Raw genomic sequence first — 19,020 nt, forward strand, 5'->3', positions numbered from 1 at the left:
TTGTCCCAAAACCAGAAAATTCAAAGTAAACCTCAACTTTTCTCTCTTCCTCACTAATGTGTTCATTCATAAAGAGTTTATTCAACAAAGGTCTATTGAATGCATTTTATACACCTGACTTTGTCTTGGTACTGAGGATATGCATTTTGGACAACCTCACCTTAAGAAGTATCTTTTTTTATCCAAGAACTCAGTTATTATAATCTTGATTCCCTAGTGACAACCTATCATTTGAAACATGTTCCAGACTTGAGAACAAAGACTAGAAATTTCATTGCATGACTTAATTTCCCATTCATAGAGAATGAGACAAGGATGACTCATCTGATAACCATTTGTATTGAATTGCCATGTCTAGCCAAGAGAAAAATCTCCATTCACAAAATTCTTCCCTCCTCTTTCTTACCTCTGAAGTAAAAAGCCATCATGTATTTAATCAGATTTCCCAATTGTGTGAGAACTCAGTAACTCAATTAGAGATGGAGTTTGGTAAGGATCAAGAGGATTTGTGATGTTTGGGGAAGGTCATGCGTATATAAGTATGAAGTCATGGAACACACTGACCCAGAGGAGGCTGGGAGAATGCATCCTAGACCCAGAAATCTCACTTTCTGGCAGTGTCAGTGCCAAATTCTAGACAGTGCGGAATGTTTACAGAATGAGATATCTCAAAAACATTTAATTTTATGATTATGTGATGAGCAATTAGTATAATAATATAATGCAAACATTATAATTTTATAGTTATTTAATGAGCTATTAGGCATAAGGTTATTATGGATAAGGCAAACACATAACCCAGTCCTTGGGTTGGAAATACTGGACTCTCCAAAGACTTACATGTGAAAATTTTAATTTTAATTATGTCTCCCCCTTCCTCTGACAACTCTGAAATCTCTTCAACACTATGTCTTCCCCGCCCCTCCAGCTGCAGACAGCAATCAGAAGCAAGTTGGTATAAATACCTGTCTGGCTTGATATTTATTTCTAAATATTCCTTTTTCCATCATCCTTTCCTATTGATGACAGTGAATTTTACATTAAGCATTGCATCATTCTTATTTGTAAATTCATCTTTAAATAAGCCCTCTTCCTCCTTGTTGTCTTATTTTTCTTCCTCCTGTTTCCTCTCTTGCTCTCTCTCCCGGTCTTTGTGGTCTAAATGTGAGCCAAAAACAGCCTTAATCAAGGTTGAGATGAGTAATGCTTGGGCTACATGTCAAGAAAAAAATGGAAGTGTTTAATGATATCTACTGGTGTCCAGAGACTATAAAACTCTTTATCAACTGTTTTTCCTCCTCCAATAAGTTTTCTTGTTATCAGTTATGAACATTAAAACTAAAAACATCTCATCTTTGGTCATATTTAATATTAGCATTTAGTGTTCTGTTTATGAATATTACGAGGATAATTTTATATTTCCACTGTGAATATATGACATTTCAGCCACACTGAGTGCTATAGGCTCTTATAGGGACACAACCACCCTAAGAATATTGGGCTGACTTTGAGGTGCAGCAGTAATATGCTCCTAAGGGAAGCTAGATCCTCTATGATGACTAAGCTTGAATTCCCAGCCCAGTCATCCTGAAACACCAGGCACATGCATGAGTGGAGGAAAGGGATCGTGGCATAACCAAACCCTGTGGAGGGTGCACCTCTCTCTCTTTCTCTCTTGTGTGCATGCGTGTACACATGCTCTATCAAGAATAAAGAAAACTATTTTTTAAAAAATTACTACTAATTGCAGTGGGCATCTTCTTTTTTCTTTTTTTTCTTTTGAAATACAACTGTATTCTTATTCTAAATGAAGGGAATGGGAATGACAGTAATAAGGTTATGCCACTGAATATTGGGATGTGACGGTAGCAGTCTTCTATGTGAAATTCAATAAGGAAACAATTGTGTTCTAAAACAGCTAAATACGCAGGTCCGAAAATGAAGGTATTTTTAACCACCACGTTCACTCTGAAGCCCATTTGTCTCCTTCAACATCCCAAAGATGAAGCACACATTCTGCTGAGCCAGTAACAAGTGGTACACACACTGCACCGCTGACATCACAGGACATTCGCTAGACTTATGATGTGGAGCTCCAGCTTCATTCTCACAGGTCATCATGCCCATTCAGGAGACTAGTTGTCTGAGGACCCTCTAGGTCATGCACACTAGGGCTGCCAGAGCCGGGTCCACAATGACCTCTGTGGGGCAAGTACAGACATGGTGACAGACTCCAGGTTAGGGTCTCTGATGAGCTTCTAGCCAACCAGAGGAAGGACTTCTCAAAGCTGTAGTTACTTTTGGCAGAAATATCATGGTACTGAAGATTCTCCTTTTGGTGGAAGACAATGGATTTTGCCTTTACTTTTCTGTCCTTAGTGTCCACTTTGTTGCCACACAGCACAATGGAGATGTCCTCACATACTCAGACCAGATCTCTGTGCCAGTCAGGCACATTCTTGTAAGTCACCCTCAGTGTTACCTCGAACATTATGATGGCACCCTGGGCTTGGATGTAGTAGACGTCCCGTGGCACTCTGAACTTCTCCTGGCCGGCGTTGAACTTGACAGGTCCTCTGTTGGTATGGAAGATGAGCAAGTGGACCTTGACATCCAAGGTGGCTACATCCTTCTTCTCAAACTCCCTGGTCAGGTGACACTTCACAAATGTGATCTCCCTAGTACATTGTCGCCAACCCACACCAGTTTGAACTGGACCTGGGGCTCTCCATGGGCGACCACGGTGTCTTTCAGAAGTGTCTCGGCAACCATCTGACTGAGGCTGTCAGTGAGTGTTTGCAACCATCAAACCTAAAACACATTTTTGGAACCAAATTTGCAAACTGGAACTTCTAAATTTGGAACTATCTTTGTTTTCAGGGTCTATAAGGCTGTGTAGTTTTCATACACAAGCCATTACCAGAATTGGAGAAAAAAGCATAGACACCTTTTGTACATAGGAAGACTATTCAAGTATTGCCTGCCCCCCATGCCTGGTGTGTGTGTGTGTGTGTGTGTGGTGTGTGTGTGTGTGTGTGTGTGTGTGTGAATGTGTTTGTGTCCATGTAAGGAGTGAGAGTACTAAAAGAGATGGCTACTTTCTGTTCCCCAAACCCATCTCCCTAGCCACTAATAGGAGTAGATATGTGGAAGAAACCCAGAATGCAGAAGAAGACACAGCTATTGGAGAGGAAGACACAGCTGTTGGGGAGGAAGACACAGCTGTAGGGGAGGGAGCCCTTTCTGTCCCAAGGCTCACGACAGCATAAAATGCCAATTGGGTTCATTTCCTCTTCCTAAAAATCAGGCAAGTGATTATAGAGGATGATGAAATGTGAAAGTGAGGGGATTAGGAGGGGCTGGCAGGCAATGCTCTGATATCTAGAATGACTCTTCTCATCTGGACCCTAATCTCAGAAAGTTCTGAAGCCAATTGGCCAGGTTCTAAATGCCAAGCTGTTTTGCCAAACTTGAGGGTGTACAAAGAACCTGTCTCCACTATGAAAGATATGATGGAAGTTTAGGAAAAGTCGATCTAGCCATCAGAAGACAACTAATCAAACCTGCTGAGCTGCACTGGCATGAGGTTATTGGATATTAATTACCAGTGGCCTCTTAAAGCTGTACTAGAGAATGCAATCTAAGCCAAAAGCAAATATCAGCTTGCTCATGGTAGCCTATGATGGCTGGAGAGAAAGATCTGCCATAAGAGCAGAAGATAGGGCCAGAAAAGGAGACCCACAAATGGGCAAGATCTTGATGCCAGGGATGCCAATCTACAGGCAGATGAGGGCTAATCATGTTAGCACTCTGAGCAATTAGATTAGCAACTCTGCTGTTGACAACAGACAGACATTAAGTAAGAATGGGCCAAGGGCCAACAGGTGGTGTAGTGGTTAAGGCATTGGACTCTCAGGACTAGCAGATGGCATAATGGTTATGTCACTGGACTGCCACATAGTCAACCACAGTTTGAGTCCAGACATGGCACCTTGAAACTCATGCTGGGCTCATGCCTCTGTGCCCAAGAACCCAAGAAGAGAATGAAGGAGAAGGGATTAAGGCATGGCCATGATTTCTCACTTTCTGTCTCTCTGTCCCTCCAATGAGTACATACTCCCTATAGCAAAAATCTCTCTCTCTAAAAAAAAAAAAAAAGAAAAGAAACCTCACATTGGGTGTGTATGCACACGTGCCCAAAGTACCAGGAAGAGAATGAAAGAGAAAGGATTATAGCATGGTCAGCCTCCTGGGGGGGGGAGTGATTTTTCACTTTCTGTTTCTCTGTCTCTCTAGTGAGCACACATGACCTATAGCAAAAATCTCTTAAAAAAAAAAAAAAAGGCACTGGACTCTCACATGACCAAACACAGTTTAAGTCCCAAACTCGGAGGCTTGAAATTGGACACACGTGTATGTGAGTCCAAAAATCCCAGGAGGAGAAGAATGGAGGCAAGGAATTGTGGTGTGGTCATCACTCTGGGGAGATGGGGGAGACTTCTCTTTCTCTATCTCTGTCTCTCCAGTGAGTGCACATGCTCTATAGCAAAAATCTCTCTCAAAAGAAAAAAAAAGAACGAGCAAAACCCAGCCAAAATAGAAGCAAAAGGAGATAACTCCCTCTTCACAGGATATAGAGCCTCTAATTTCTTGTATATAAAATGGAGATCTTAATTAACAAGCACTTAGTATAGCACTAGGATTTATCCTATACATTTCACTAGCAGTAATTAATTTAATCCTCATTCACCCCTTATGAAGTAGGAACTGTTATCCTAATTTTGCACATGAGGAAAATAAAGTATAAATAAAATAACTTGCTTAAGACCAGAGTCACTGGTTTTTTAAATCAACCAATACATTTAATATTTTATAGATAGATAGACATATAGATGGATGTGGAAGGAAAGTTCTATGACTTTTAAAAGATGCCCATGCTTGGCCAGCAGATGATGTGGCAGGTAAGGCAACTAGATTCCATACGGTCAACTAGGTGGTTTGAGTCCTGGACTTAGTGGCTTGAAAATCAAGCCAGGTATATGTTCATGCATAACTGAAATCCTGAAGAGACTGGAGAGAAAGGGATTGCTTGTGGCCATCATCCCCAAGGGGCGATTTCCCACTTTTTGTCTCTCCCTTCCTTTCTGACTCTCCCTGGCAAGTGTATGTGACCTTTAGTAATCAATCAATCAATCAACCAATCAATAAAGCCTATGCCAAACACAAACAAAAACTACAAAATTTTCCTAGTTGTTTATACTTCCTCCTACAGTCCTGGTGATCCACATGTCCAACACACATTTGATTCACTATACAGCACTGCATTAACACAACGCAGATTAATCAAATGGCCACTTTGTTCTGGGTGCTCAGTCTTGATTTACCTCTAAATCAGTTACCTCGGCACTGTTTGACGCTGCTTAGTTATATGTCCCCTTCATGGACCTGGCTATAGTTGTTCTGAGCCAAGCTGGAATGGGTAGACCTAGACACTCTACCACCTTCCCCTATTTCTTGTTCAGTGTTCTGCCCACCTGCCAGGTCAGGGGCAGACAGAAACTCAGAGAACAGAAAGATTTGTGTGGGATGGACATGTTTCCTTGGTCTCCTTTGATGAGGCTGGGCTTCATCTGGATTTTGCAATGCCAATAGGGTTCAAGCAAGTACAATTTCTAGGCAAGATTATTCCTAATTTTGGAAATGATAAGAAAAGACATAGTAATGGTGTGGAAGGACACAGTGGTAATAAGTCCAAGGATATAGAGGATCTGATTATAGGTCTAGGGAGAAAAAATCTGGCTGGATTGGAAATCAAGAAGTTGAAGAAGGATGAAAGAGAAGCTAAAGTCCCTACACATACTGTCACCTCATCATGGCCAGAAGGTGGGGAAAGGGTGTTCGCTTATGCCCCAGGACTGAGATGAGAGATAACCCTGCCCTTCAGTGAGATGAAGGAGCAGGCCTGTTTGGGGTCCCAGAGCCACTACGCAGGCATTACCAACATTCGTTTTTGCTGTGGACTTCTTTGATAGTCTACTGTTGTTTACTGAGTCTACTTCAAATGATGTTTTTCATAAGATAGTACAGGAATACAAAGGAAATCAATTATGTTGAAATTCAGTTATCAAAATATTTAAAAAATATGTTTGCTTCCTTGGCAACCCATCAAACCAGTGCTTTTCAAACTGAAGGAAAGACCAATTTAAGCTTCCAATCCACTTTGGTCTAACAACTTTTATAAGATAAAAATATGAATAAGAATATGAAATAAAAATCTTTTTATTATTTGATTCAAAAGACATTAAATTATTCTGTTAAACTGCTATAAAAGTTTCTACTATTTTTATTGCCAGAGGATGCATACACTAAAAAGAGAGAGGAGAAAGAGAGAGAGAGAGAATACCCATGTCACAATCCTTTTCATCCATTCCTCATTGATCAGGATTTTAGGAATGCATGAACAGTCTACCCTAAAAAACTACCTTGTGGATTATTTGCTCTCTCATTATTCCCACTTTACAAGAGGAGAAACAAATGGAAGGCTGCCCAGATCACTGGACAGTAAACAAGACTTCTGGGACTTTGAGCAGGACCCTCTGAAGGCAGAAACTGTAAGACTGCATGCCTCTTTGTGCCAACTCCTTGATTCACTCATACAGGTAAGTTCTCCTAAGCACACTTAGAGGAATGACATCTATCAGTTGGAAAGTTCAGGGCAAACATAACATTTTACTTTCAACATTTCTTGTATAGTTTGCATTTTACGAATTTTATTTTGCTTTATTACATTTAGGGAAGAAATACCTACATGAAGCAGACAACACGACTGCAGGATGGCTGAGTATTGGCATTAGGTCCCCACTTGGCACTGGAATGCTTCCAAGGGCGCCTAAGGACTTTGTGCATTTGAAGATTCTGCAACTGGGACTAACAGTGCCCCCTAGAGGACTAGGGGCTGCACTGTCAAGAAAGAGGGGCAGATCCGTCTCCCAAGTGTTTGGCTTTTCCTGGAGTCCAGCTTCAGTGGCACTTGAGGTGAGTATGGTTCTGTTTCACAGGAAATGGGGCAGAACCTGGAAGTAGCTGCCAAAACCAGAAAACATCAGAGACAATCAAGATTTCATTTATGCCAGTGAGTTGACAGGTAGCTCATGAGATACCTTGACAAGCAGGAGCTGGAGATAAAAGGTGAAAGGAAAGAATGAATGCCCAAAGCCTCCTCTACTGGGAAGTGTCCAGGCCGGTGCCTTCAGAACCAAGCAAAGACCTGAGGGACAAGACTCATGCTCAGTCCCTACAGTCATGGGGACTTAGATAACCACTATGCATATGATGCTCAGTTCCTCATTGGCAGATACGGAACTGCTGAGAGGATTAAAGTGAAGAACCCTGTCTTTAGAGTTAGGTCTTATTATTATTGTCAACAGGTAAAGTACAGCCTGGTTTCAAGGCTATGTCCCTTTCTTTTTGGGGGGAGGGATTTTTGCTACAGGGTGCGTGCACCACCAGAGTGACAGAGAGACAGAAAGAGAGAAATCACCCCCCCCCCCCGAGGGGATGGCCATGCCGCAATCCCTTCTCCTCCATTCTCCTTGGGATCTTGGGCATGCACGCACACGTGCCCGGCATGAGTTTAAGCCACTGGGTCTGGGAGTCGAACTGTGGTCGACTACATGGGAGTTCAGTGACAGCCATTACGCTAACTGCTGGTCCCAATGCCCCTTTCTTTTTTCATTGGCCAAGAAAAGGCTTGGTTGGTCTCTATAAAATCTTAGAGGGTCCTTATTTAAAGATACAACAATGGAAACTCATGTGGCTACAAAATCCTGATTTCCAAAGATGCACTATCCTTTGAGAAATCAGGAATCTGGGAACAGAAAACTTTTGAAACAAAAGCTAAGACATGACAACATGAACAAAGAAAAGGAACAATACAAGGATGCCACTTCCATTACCACTATTCTACATTATACTAAAGTCCAGCCAGGGGGCCAGCAGTTGGCATAATGGCTATGTCGCTGGACTCCCTTGTAGCAGACCACGGTTCGAGTCCTGGACCCGGTGGCTTAAACTCATGCCAGGTGGATGTGCATGCATGCCCAAGATCCTGAGAAAGGAGAAGAAGGGATTGTGGTGTGGCTATCCCCCCTGGGGGGTGATTTCTCGCTTTCTATCTCTCTGTCTCTCTCTGTCTTTCTGGCGAGCACACGCGCCCTATACCAAAAACCCCTCAAAAAAAAAAAAGTTCAGCCAGAAAAATTAATAAAAAGAAATAAGAGGCATGCATATTGGAAAGGAAGAAATAAAACTATTGTACTTGTAGATGACATGATGCTATTATAGAAAATTCTGAAAAATCTACAAAAGTTGCTACTAAATGTGTATATACACAATGGAATACTACTGAGCCCTTAAAAAGAAGGAGAAATGGGTTTAGCAGGTGGCATGGTGCTTCAAGTACTTGACATCCACATGGCTAAAAATGGTTCTATTCCCAGAACTGGCAGTTTGCTTTCTCTCTCTTTCTCATGAGCCTATAACAAATGAAAAGATAATAATAATAATCAATGAAATTAAATAATTCTTTTCTTAGAGAGATTCTTGCTGTTGGGTGAATGTACTCACTGGAGAAACAAAGGGAGACAGACAGAAAGCGGGAAATCACCTTGCCAGGGGGATGGCCACGCTGCAATCCCTCCTCCTCCATTCTCCTCTCAGGATCTTGGGCACACACGCACACGCACCCAGTGTGAGTTTTAAGCTGCCAGGTTCAGGACTCGAACCACGGTCAACTACATGGGAGTCCAGCAATGTAACCATTATGTCATCCACTGGTCCCCAAATAAGTAATTCTTTAAAAAGAGAAGAAGAAGGAGAAGGAAGAGGAGAAGGAGAAGGAGAAGGAGAAGAAGAAAGAAGAAGAAGAAGGAGGAGGAGGAGGAGGAGGAGGAGGAGGAGAATAAAAAAGAAGAAGAAACAAGGATGGAGCTGGAGAACAATATAATAAATAAAGTCAGCGAAGCACAGAAAAACAAGCTTTGCACGGTCTCACTAATATGTTGAATATTAAAAGTCAAACTCGGGAACCAGCAGTTAGCGTAATGGCTATGTCGCTGGACTCCCACGTAGTCAATCGCAGTTCACGTCCCGTACCTGGTGGCTTAAAACTCACGCCGGGCGCGTGTGCGTGCATGCCCAAGATCCTGAGAGGAGAATGGAGGAGAAGGGATTGAGGCGTGACCATCCCTTCTGGGAGGGGGGGATTTCTCTCTTTCTGTCTCTATGTCTCTCTCTGTCTGTCTGGCGAGCGCATGCGCCCTATAGCAAAAACCTCTCCAAAAAAATAAAAAAGTCAAACTCGTAGAAGCAGAGAGCAGAGCCATGGTTGCCAGAGGCTGAGGGGTTGGAGAATGGGTAGATACTGGTCAGAAGGCACAAAGTTTCTGTTACATAGACTAAGGACTGAAGATCTATTATACTGTATAATTATAGCTAATAACAATACATTATATAAATCTGAAATTTTATAAGAATAGATCTTAAATGTTCTTATCTCACACACACACGAAGTTGATAACTATATGAGGTGATGGATATGTTAATTAGCTTAATTAATAATAATTTCACAATGTATTATCAAAACATCACATTGATACTATAAATATATACAATTTTTCTTGGTCAGTTTTACCTCAAAAAGCTGGGAAGATTTTTTTAACTTTTAAATTACCTTTCAATATTTTCAGAATAAGTACACAACTTAAATAGCTAAACTTTCAAATGATGCTTTTTAAAAGTTTGTGGCAGTTCATTCTACTCACTGAGGCTTCTGCCTAAAGTTGGACTTGTGTCCATGGAAATGTGTATATCAGCTGTGCTTGCTATGAAAATATTTAGATCAATTAAGATCTTTAGTGACTCAATAAAATGTGGAGGGGAAAAAAGTATAGAAAGCAAACATAGATACCAGAGACAGTGTGGGAGGAGAGTGGGAGATGGCAGAGGGTAAGAGACAGGGCATCAAGGATGGGGGGAAAAAAGCAAAACATACAGGAAACAAGAAATGGAACACTATTTGTTGACAATAACCTGTATGTTGATGTGCTTGATTGAGCCAATGTACATTGTACTCTGGATGGAAAATCTCATTTTGTATGTTGTAATGATGTAGAGTGAGTGAATGTAAATAAATAACTTTAAATATAAAAAAAGTTTGTAGCATTTATACTTCTCAAGTTTTTAGAGCTTCAAACTCCATTCAGACTTTTGGAGCACCCTATACAAACCTGATGATGCCTCTCCCCTCTTTAATAATCTCGTGTCCCTACTAATCCCACTCTGCTAATTGGCTTCAGAACAAAATCCTGGCTCTAAGTAAGACCCACCAGGATTGCCAAGATCTAACTTTTAAAAAATTTTTAAGAGAATTACTTATTGGGACCAGCAGATGACATAATGGCTACCTTGTTGGACTCCCACATAGTCAACTGTGGTTCAAGTTCTGGATTTGGTGTACTGGGTTCATGTGCATGTGTGCCCAAAATCCTGAGAGGAAAATGGAGAAGGGATTGTGGTGTGGCCATTCCCTCTGGGAGTGTGATTTCTCACTTTCTGTTTCTCTGTCTTTCCAGCGAGCTAAAACAAACAAATAAACAAAACACCTCATAAAAACTCTCTCTCTAAAAAAAGAATTATTTATTTAGTGTTATATTTTTATTATTATTATCATCATCATCATCATTATTATTATTAAATTTGCTATAGGGCACATGCACTCACCAGAGAGAGACAGAGAAAGTGGGAAAGCAAGCTGCCAGGTCTGGGACTTGAACCATGGTCCAACATGTGGGAGTCCAGTGCCTTAACCACCATGCCACCTGCTGGCCATGAAGATCTGACTTTTAACAGCACCTCCAACCACCTCTCATCACCCCTTACCTCTAACTCTCTCTCAAGCACTATAGGTGCCCCAGAGATTCTGAGCCACTTACTGAATCTGGACTTCAGGAAGTGCTATGCTCTGCAACTAAAATACAATCTCCCTGCTCACCCCACCCACCATCTTTGCAAGTTTCAGCTCAAGTATGTCTTCCTTCAGAGAAGCCTTCCTTAAAGTCAATGCTTGCCCTCCCAGCCTTGCTACCTCAGCGTCCTGTGCGCACCTCCATTCTGGGCTTGACGCTCAGTGTCACTGTACTGTGATTCTCTCCTCAGAAAAACATTTCTCCTTCTGCAAGATCTCAAGGAAAGTGCTCAGGAATGAGGGAACGAGATAAAACAAAGACTCATGAATTGAAGAAGAAAACTGCAAGAATTTTGATGGTGATTGCTGTTGATGATTTGTGTCTGAGAACTGGCTTGACCAACTGAGTTCTGGTTCTTCCATTTACTTCGGCAAATCTTTTCACTTCTCAGTGTCTTTTGTGTTTCTCAAATGACTATGTGTCCAAGTCCTGGTGGCCTCATAAATGTGGAGCTGTGATCGAAATGAAGTATTCACAACTACGGTCTCCTCTTGCAAGAAGTTATGATTATGAGTCTCCGAATCACAGTGTGAAAAAATATAATTGGAAACAAAAATGGCTTGGAAACGACAAAGCTGAAATCCTTCATTACATTAATAAGGAAATTAGAACTGAGTGTGTATTAATAGGGGAGTGAGATCTGAATGTGAAGGAACTTCTCCGAGATCCAACATTACACAGTGAAACAAGCTTAAAGTTGTCTCAAACCTGAGCCCCTCACTCTATCACCTTGTTCTCCCTAGCTCATTCCAGTTTAACTTTCTGAGAGAGGATTGGTTTTTTGATGTTGGGTTTTTGCTTTGTTTTTCTGTCTGATTATTGTTGTTTAGCAGGGTCTTTCACCTCTCTCTCTCTCTCTCTCTCTCTCTCTCTCTCTCTGTGCCAAATTAGAGAATAGCCATTTTTAAGTGCTCTGAACCTTTACTTTTTCTTTTTCTTTTTTTTTTTTGAGAGGTTTATGCCTTAGGACATATATACTCACAGGGTGGGAGGGCGGGGCACGGAGGGGAGAGGCAGAGACAGTAAGAAAATGAGAAATCACCCCCTGGGGGGGTTGGCCAAGCTGCAACCTCTTCTCCTCCGTTCTTCTCTGGGATCTTGAGCATGCCCGCACATGTACCTGGCGTGAGTTTGAATCCACCAGGTCCAGGACTCAAACCGTGATCAGCCATGTGGGAGTCTGGTGATATAGCCACTATACCATCTCCTGGCTCCCAAGTGCTCTGAATCCTTGTTGACTGAAAACCTAACTTTGTGCATGCCTACACCATGTCCCTGGGTGCCATGTGCTCATTTGTCTGGATATTCAAGAGGCACATATTAACACAGAAAGCCTGCTAAAGTATCTACACCAATCAGATTCAGAGAAAAACAGAACAGAGTTGTTTTTTAGGGATATTGTCTTTCAGGGATTAAGTTACCATGGCAAGCAGGGCTTTACTGCTTTGGCTCACAAACTGTCCCTCTGTGAGGTCTTCTACGGGCCAATTGCTCCATAAAACTATGCTGTTTAATTTTGAGTGAAGGGGCAGAAAGGTTCCATTGAACAAAATGCCAGGAGAAGAAAGAAACCCAAAGCCGAGTTGTCCAGAGACTGGATTTAAATCTTCCTAGAACATTAAGTTACTTCTCCATTGCTTAAAGAGGGTTTTTGTAGGCAGATTGGCGGTGACTGTCACATTCTGTGGGTAAGGATGTGTGGCATTGCATCAGAAGGGCAGCTCATGCAAAGGACTTGGATCAGGAAATTAGAAGTGACTCTTTGCCTGCCCAACAGTGGCTAGATTCAGAGTTCTGGTTCAAATATGTCCCAGAACTTTAGCCAACCATGCAATTCCTTGGAGCTGAAAATCGAGCTGTCAAAATGTCTTTTCCAAGCATCTGTTGTGTCTAGTCCCGTGTCAGAGGATGACAGCAACATTACCATCATCTCTACTCTCTTTCTTATGCCAGTCATCCCGCTGGGCACTGTGCATACATTTGCTAAGATTATAATAACTCTTTGAGATAATCATTGTTATTCTCATTTTATGTATAAAGAAAGGTAACTTCCCCCCAAACCAAACAACTTGCAGTCATACAACATGTAGAGCTTTGTAGCTTGGTTTCTTTAATTTAACATTGTAGCACGAATCAGTACCTTATTCCTTTTTATTGTCAAATAGTATTCATTTATACTCCATTTTCTAAATCTATATTCCATCAGTTGATGAACACCTGAGTTGTTTGTCTTTTTTGGCTATTATAAATAATTCTGCTATGAGCATTCATGTGCAATTTTTGTGTGGATGTATGTTTTTATTCCTCTTGAGTGTATCCCTAGGAATGGAATTACGGGACTACATGGTAATTCTATGTTTAACATGTTGAGGAACTTTCAAACTCTTTTCCAAAGTAACTACACCATTTTAATCTCACTAGCACTGTATTAGAGTTCCGAGTTCTCCACATCCTCACTAATATTTGTTCATTTCTATTTCTTTGGTAATAGTAATGCTAGTGGATATAAAATAGTGTCTCATAATTTTAAATTACATTTTCCTAATGGCTAATGGCATAGAGCATTTTTAAATGTACTCATTGGTCATTTGCATATCTTCACTGAAGAAATATCTATTTAAGTCCTTGGTCCATTTTTAAGTTTGGCTCTTTATCTTTACATATTTTGGATACAGATCTCTTGTCACAGTTAGTCCTCTGAGTCTGCAGTTTCTACATGTGTGGAGTTGACCAACTATGGGTCAAAAATTTTTAAAGAAGAAAATAATAACAATACAACAATAAAAATAACACAAAATTTAAAATATAGAATAATAACAATTTACAGAGCATTTATATTTTATTAGCTATTATAAGTAAGGTAGAAATTACTTAATGGAAGAAATTTCTTAATAAGTAGGTAATAAATTACTTAATAAGAAATTACTTAATAAATAAGTAGAAATTACTGCAGGAGAATGTGCATAGGGTATATACAAATACTACACCCTTTTGTATAAAAGACTTGAGCATTGTGGATTTTGGTATCAGTAGGGTACTGGAACCAGATATCAAGGGACCACTGTGTATAGGATTTGTAAATACTATCTCTCATTCTATAGGCAAATCCATAGAGACAGAACGTACATACTTAAGACGTTCAGAGGGTAGATGTGAGTGGGAAGTGACTACTAATGGCTATAGAATTTCTTTTTATAGTGATGAAAAGTTCAAAATTACTGTGTAAATATTTCACAGCTCTGTAAATATACTAAAAAAAGCATTGAATTATACACTTTAAACTGGTGAATTGTTTTTTTTTTTTAGAAGTTTTTGCTATACGGCATGTGCACTTGCCAGAAAGACAGAGACAGAGAGACAGAAAATGAGAAATCACCACCTATGGGGGGATAGCCACTCCACAATCCTTCCTCCTCCATTCTCCTCTCGGGATCTTGAGCATGCACACACATGCGCCTGACATGAGTTTAAGCCACTGGGTCTGGGACTCAAACCGCGGTTGACTACATAGGAGTCCAGCGACATAGCCATTATACCAACTGCTGGTCCCTAAACTGGTGAATTTTGTGGTATGTGAATTAGATCTATTTTTTTAAAAAATTATTCAGGCTGGAAATGGCAAAAGTAGGCTGGAATTAAAATAATTAAACTAAGTATGTCATGTTACACCACTGTGGGAGGAGGGGACAGTGATTAGATCTCCATTAAGATGCTATTTTTTAAAAAAAAATTATTCAGGCTGGAAATGGCAAAAGTAGGCTGGAATTAAAATAATTAAACTAAGTATGTCATGTTACACCACTGTGGGAGGAGGGGACAGTGTTGGACAGGAAAAGTACAGAAAAGCAAAGGGGTAGGAAACACAGACATCAGGTTACTCACAAACTAATTGTAGAGAAGGATAAAGATAGGATACTGAGTTGACTCTAGCCTGGTGGTTAAGGCAGATGGATCCCACACAGCTGACCCTGCAGTGTGAGTCCCAGACCCAGTGGCTTGAGAAACATGCCAAGTACATGTGTTTGCATGACCAAATCCTGAAAGGAAAGCAAGATGGTGGAGAAGAGATTGCAATGTGATCATTCCCTATGGAAGGTGCTTTCTCTTCTCTGTCTTTCTGGTGAGGACATGTGCTCTCTAGAAAAATAAAAGTGCACTAAGCTTATTCCCTCATTACTGCTCAAAATTGTAAGAAATGAATACAGAGATTTTTATTTATTTATTTATTTATTCAAGATAAAATGTGTGCATGCACATATGGGGGTAAAGGAGAGAGAAAGAGAGATGAGCACTCTCCATTGTCTAGTAACACCATAATCCTTACCTCCAAACCCATCAGATCCTGGGCACTCACACACATATCTATAGTGTTTCAGGCTGATCAGGATGAAGATTCAAACCATGTTGGCAGATTGAATTCAGCTTTTCTTGAGCAGCACATTACTGCTGTACCACTGAGCTGGCTCATGGAAGAAATTATTATTAATAAAAAGTAATACATAAAGACATGGAAACTAAATAAGAAATAGGGCCAATCAGTGGCACAGTAGTTAAGGTAGCTGGATCCCATATGGCCAACTTTGTAGCTCATACCTAGACCGAGGGACTTGAAAAACATGCCAAGTATTTGTACTTGCCTGAGAAAGACGAGAGAGAGAGAGAGAGAGAGAAAGTGATAAAATGCCACTTCCCTTGTGCTTTGGGAATGGTAATGTCATGATTCATGATTTATGAATAAACAAACAAACAAAAATAATGTCATCCAGAAATTATATCACTTAAGTAATGCCAGAAATGCAGGAAGAATCCAACAAAGAAAGATGCAGGACCAAAGGCTTCATAAGAGAATCCTACCAAACTGTCCATGAAGAACTTTTATTTATCTTTCTTATATACACTTCCCACCAAAAAAGAAAAGAAAAAAAAAAGGATAAGAGAAAACACTCTCAAACCTTTTTTAAAGTTTTGCTCTCAGGTACATGAGATTGCTGGAGACACAGATGGAGAGGGTTGAAAAATCACTCCCTGTTGGGGTGGCCATGCCACAGTCCCTTCTCCATTCTCCTCTTGGGATTTTGGGCATGCACACACACATACTTGGCCTGTTTTTCAAGTTGCACAGTCTAGGACTTGAACCATACAATTAATTGGCCATTTGGATCCAGCTACCTCTATGGACCTAGACCCACATTGTATGTTAAACTATCCTTAAGTTTTACGGATAAATTTCACCTGATCATAGTGTATGATCATTTTAATGTGCTGTTGAATTCAGTTTGCTAGTATTTTATTGAGAATTTTTTTGTGTTAATTCATTGGTGATACTGACCTGTTTGTTGTTGTTGTTATTATTATTGTTATATTTTACTAGCTGTAGTAACAAGGTGATGCTGGCCTCATAAAATGAATTTGGGGGCCAGCAGGTGCCATAGAGGTAGCTGGATCCCAAGATTTGGAATAAGACAAAGATACTCACTTTCATCACTGTTATTCAACATAGTACTAGAAATCCTAGCCAGAGCAATTATATAGAAAGAAAAATGTATGAGGAGAAAGAGGAATAAAAGAGGAAGAAAGAAAAAAAAGGAAGAAAGAGAGAGGAAGAAGGAAAAAGAAAGAGGAAGAAAGGGAGAAAAGAAAAGAAAAAAGAGAAAGAAGAAATAAAGTCAGAGAGAGAGAAAAGAAAGAAATAAAGAGAAAGGAAAAGGAAGAAAAAGAAAGAAGGAAGAAGGAAGAAAGAAAAGAGAAAAATAAAGGAAAAAAGAAAGAGAAAGAAAGAATCCAAATTGTAAGGGGAGAAGCAGTTATCTCTATTTGCACACGATATACTCATATATGTAGAAAAATCCTTAAGACTTCACACAAAAAGCTGTTATAACTAATAAACAAATTCAGGAAAGTTGCAGAATATAAAGTTAACATATGACACCTAATAAACGAATTCGGGAAAGTTGCAGAATATAAAGTTAACATATGAAATCAGTGGTGTGTCTATATACCAACAGTGAACACTCTGAAAGAGAAATTAAGAAAACAGTAACATTTAACAACAGTAAAATACTTATGGATTAACCAAAAAAATGAAAGACCTGTACATCATTAATTATAAAACATTGATTAATGAAATATAAAAAGACACAAATAAATGAATAGAAATCCTATGTTTATATATTAAAAAAAATTCATTGGGTGAAAATATTCTTACTGTGCAAAGAGATCTACAGATTTAATGCAATTCCTTTTGAAATTCCAAAATCTTTTTTTACAGAAATAGAAGGAAAAAATATCTAAAATTTAGGGAGCAGCAAATGATGTGGTGATTAAAGAACTGGATTCCCACTTGTCTGACTACTGTTAAAGTCTGAGATCCGGTGGATTGAAATTAACACTGGGCACACGTATATTTATGTGTTTCCAAAATCCCAAGAGGAGAATGGAAGAGAAGGGATTATGGTATGGCCAATTCCCCAGGAGATTGTTTCTCTCTTTCTCCCTCCCTCTCTCCAGTGAGTGCATGCATGCTATGGTAAAAACATAACAAAATTAACAAAGGAAAAGTCCAAAATGCATTTATTTATTTAAGAATTATTTTATTTAACTTTATTTATTTATTTTAATTTGACCATAGAGGGACAGAGCAAGAGAGAGAGAGAGGGAAAGTAAGAAAGCAAACCACCAGGTCTGAGACTTGATTCATGGTCAACCATGTAGGAGTCCAGAACCCCCAACTGTACACCACCTGCTGGCCCTGAAAAAGCCCAAAATTTATATGGAACCATGAAAGACATTGAATAGCCAAAACAATCTTGAGCAAGAAGAACAAATTGGAGGCATCACACTACCTGATTTTAAAATATACTACAAATCTATAGTAATCAAAACAATTTGACCATGGCATTAAAAAAAATAAACCAGGGAACAGAATAGAGAATTCAAAAATGAACCCACATATATAGTCAATTGATTTTTTAAAGAAGTATTTTATTGAACTTTGTATTTATTATTATTATTTTATTATTTCCAGAGAGAGACACAAGTACAGAGAGAGACAGAGAGAGAAAGTGAGAAAGCAAGCCTCCAGGTCTGGAACTCAAACCATGGTCAGCCATGTGGGAGTCCAGTGCCTTTAACCACCATGCCACCTGCCAGCCCTGTCAATTGATCTTTATCAAATATCCAGACCCAAGAAGTACAAAGGACCCCATTTAGAATAACACAAAAACATCTTCCGCCAGGCACATCATAGCCAGATTGACCAAAATCACAGACACAGGATACTAAAATTGGCAAGAGAAAAAAGTCAAGTTACTTTCAAAGGATATCCCATAAAGCTAACATCAGACCTTTCATCAGAAACAATGCAAGCAAAGGAAGAATGGGAAAATAAATTCAAAGTATTAAGTGAAAAACAATTTCAACCAAGAATACTATACACAACAAAATTATCTTTCATATGGGAAAAAAAAAGACAAAAACATTCTCAGATAAACAAAACCTGAAAAAATTTACCAACACTGTGGAAGGCTGTATATTAGATCTTGCACGTGAACAACTGTTTGTTCATTTTGTTCCTTTACCCTAACATGGCTGTCTGCTTCTGTAAACCTGCTTCCTCTTCACATGAGAAAATAGCTTGTGCTTCTTCACAGATCTAGAAAAGACAATCATAGAATTTGTCTGGAACCATAAAAGACCTCATATTGCAAAAGCAATCCTGCACAAGAAGAATGGAGTAGGAGGCATATCACTCCCTGATCCCAAGATATACTATAAAGCTGTGGTCATCAAAACAGCATGGTATTGGCATAAAAACAGACATGTGGACCAATGGAAGTGAATAGAGACCCCAGAAATAACCCCCAAAGCTTATAGCCAACTGATCTTTGACAAAGGACATCAGTCAATCCACTGGGAAAAGGAAAACCTCTTTAGTAAATGATGCTGGGAAAACTGGGGATCCACCTGCAGAAAGATGAAACTGAACCCCCATCTTTCA

General features: G+C 39.7%; 1 pseudogene; it reads right to left on the bottom strand.

Moving 5' to 3' along the window:
- Nucleotides 1-2,107: 2,107 nt before the first annotated feature.
- Nucleotides 2,108-2,772, bottom strand: LOC102490731 (GTP-binding nuclear protein Ran-like; annotated as a pseudogene).
- Nucleotides 2,773-19,020: the final 16,248 nt, after the last annotated feature.

This window comes from Tupaia chinensis, unplaced genomic scaffold (genome assembly GCF_000334495.1).
Source record: "Tupaia chinensis unplaced genomic scaffold, TupChi_1.0 Scaffold143574_1, whole genome shotgun sequence".
Classification (NCBI taxonomy): domain Eukaryota; kingdom Metazoa; phylum Chordata; class Mammalia; order Scandentia; family Tupaiidae; genus Tupaia; species Tupaia belangeri.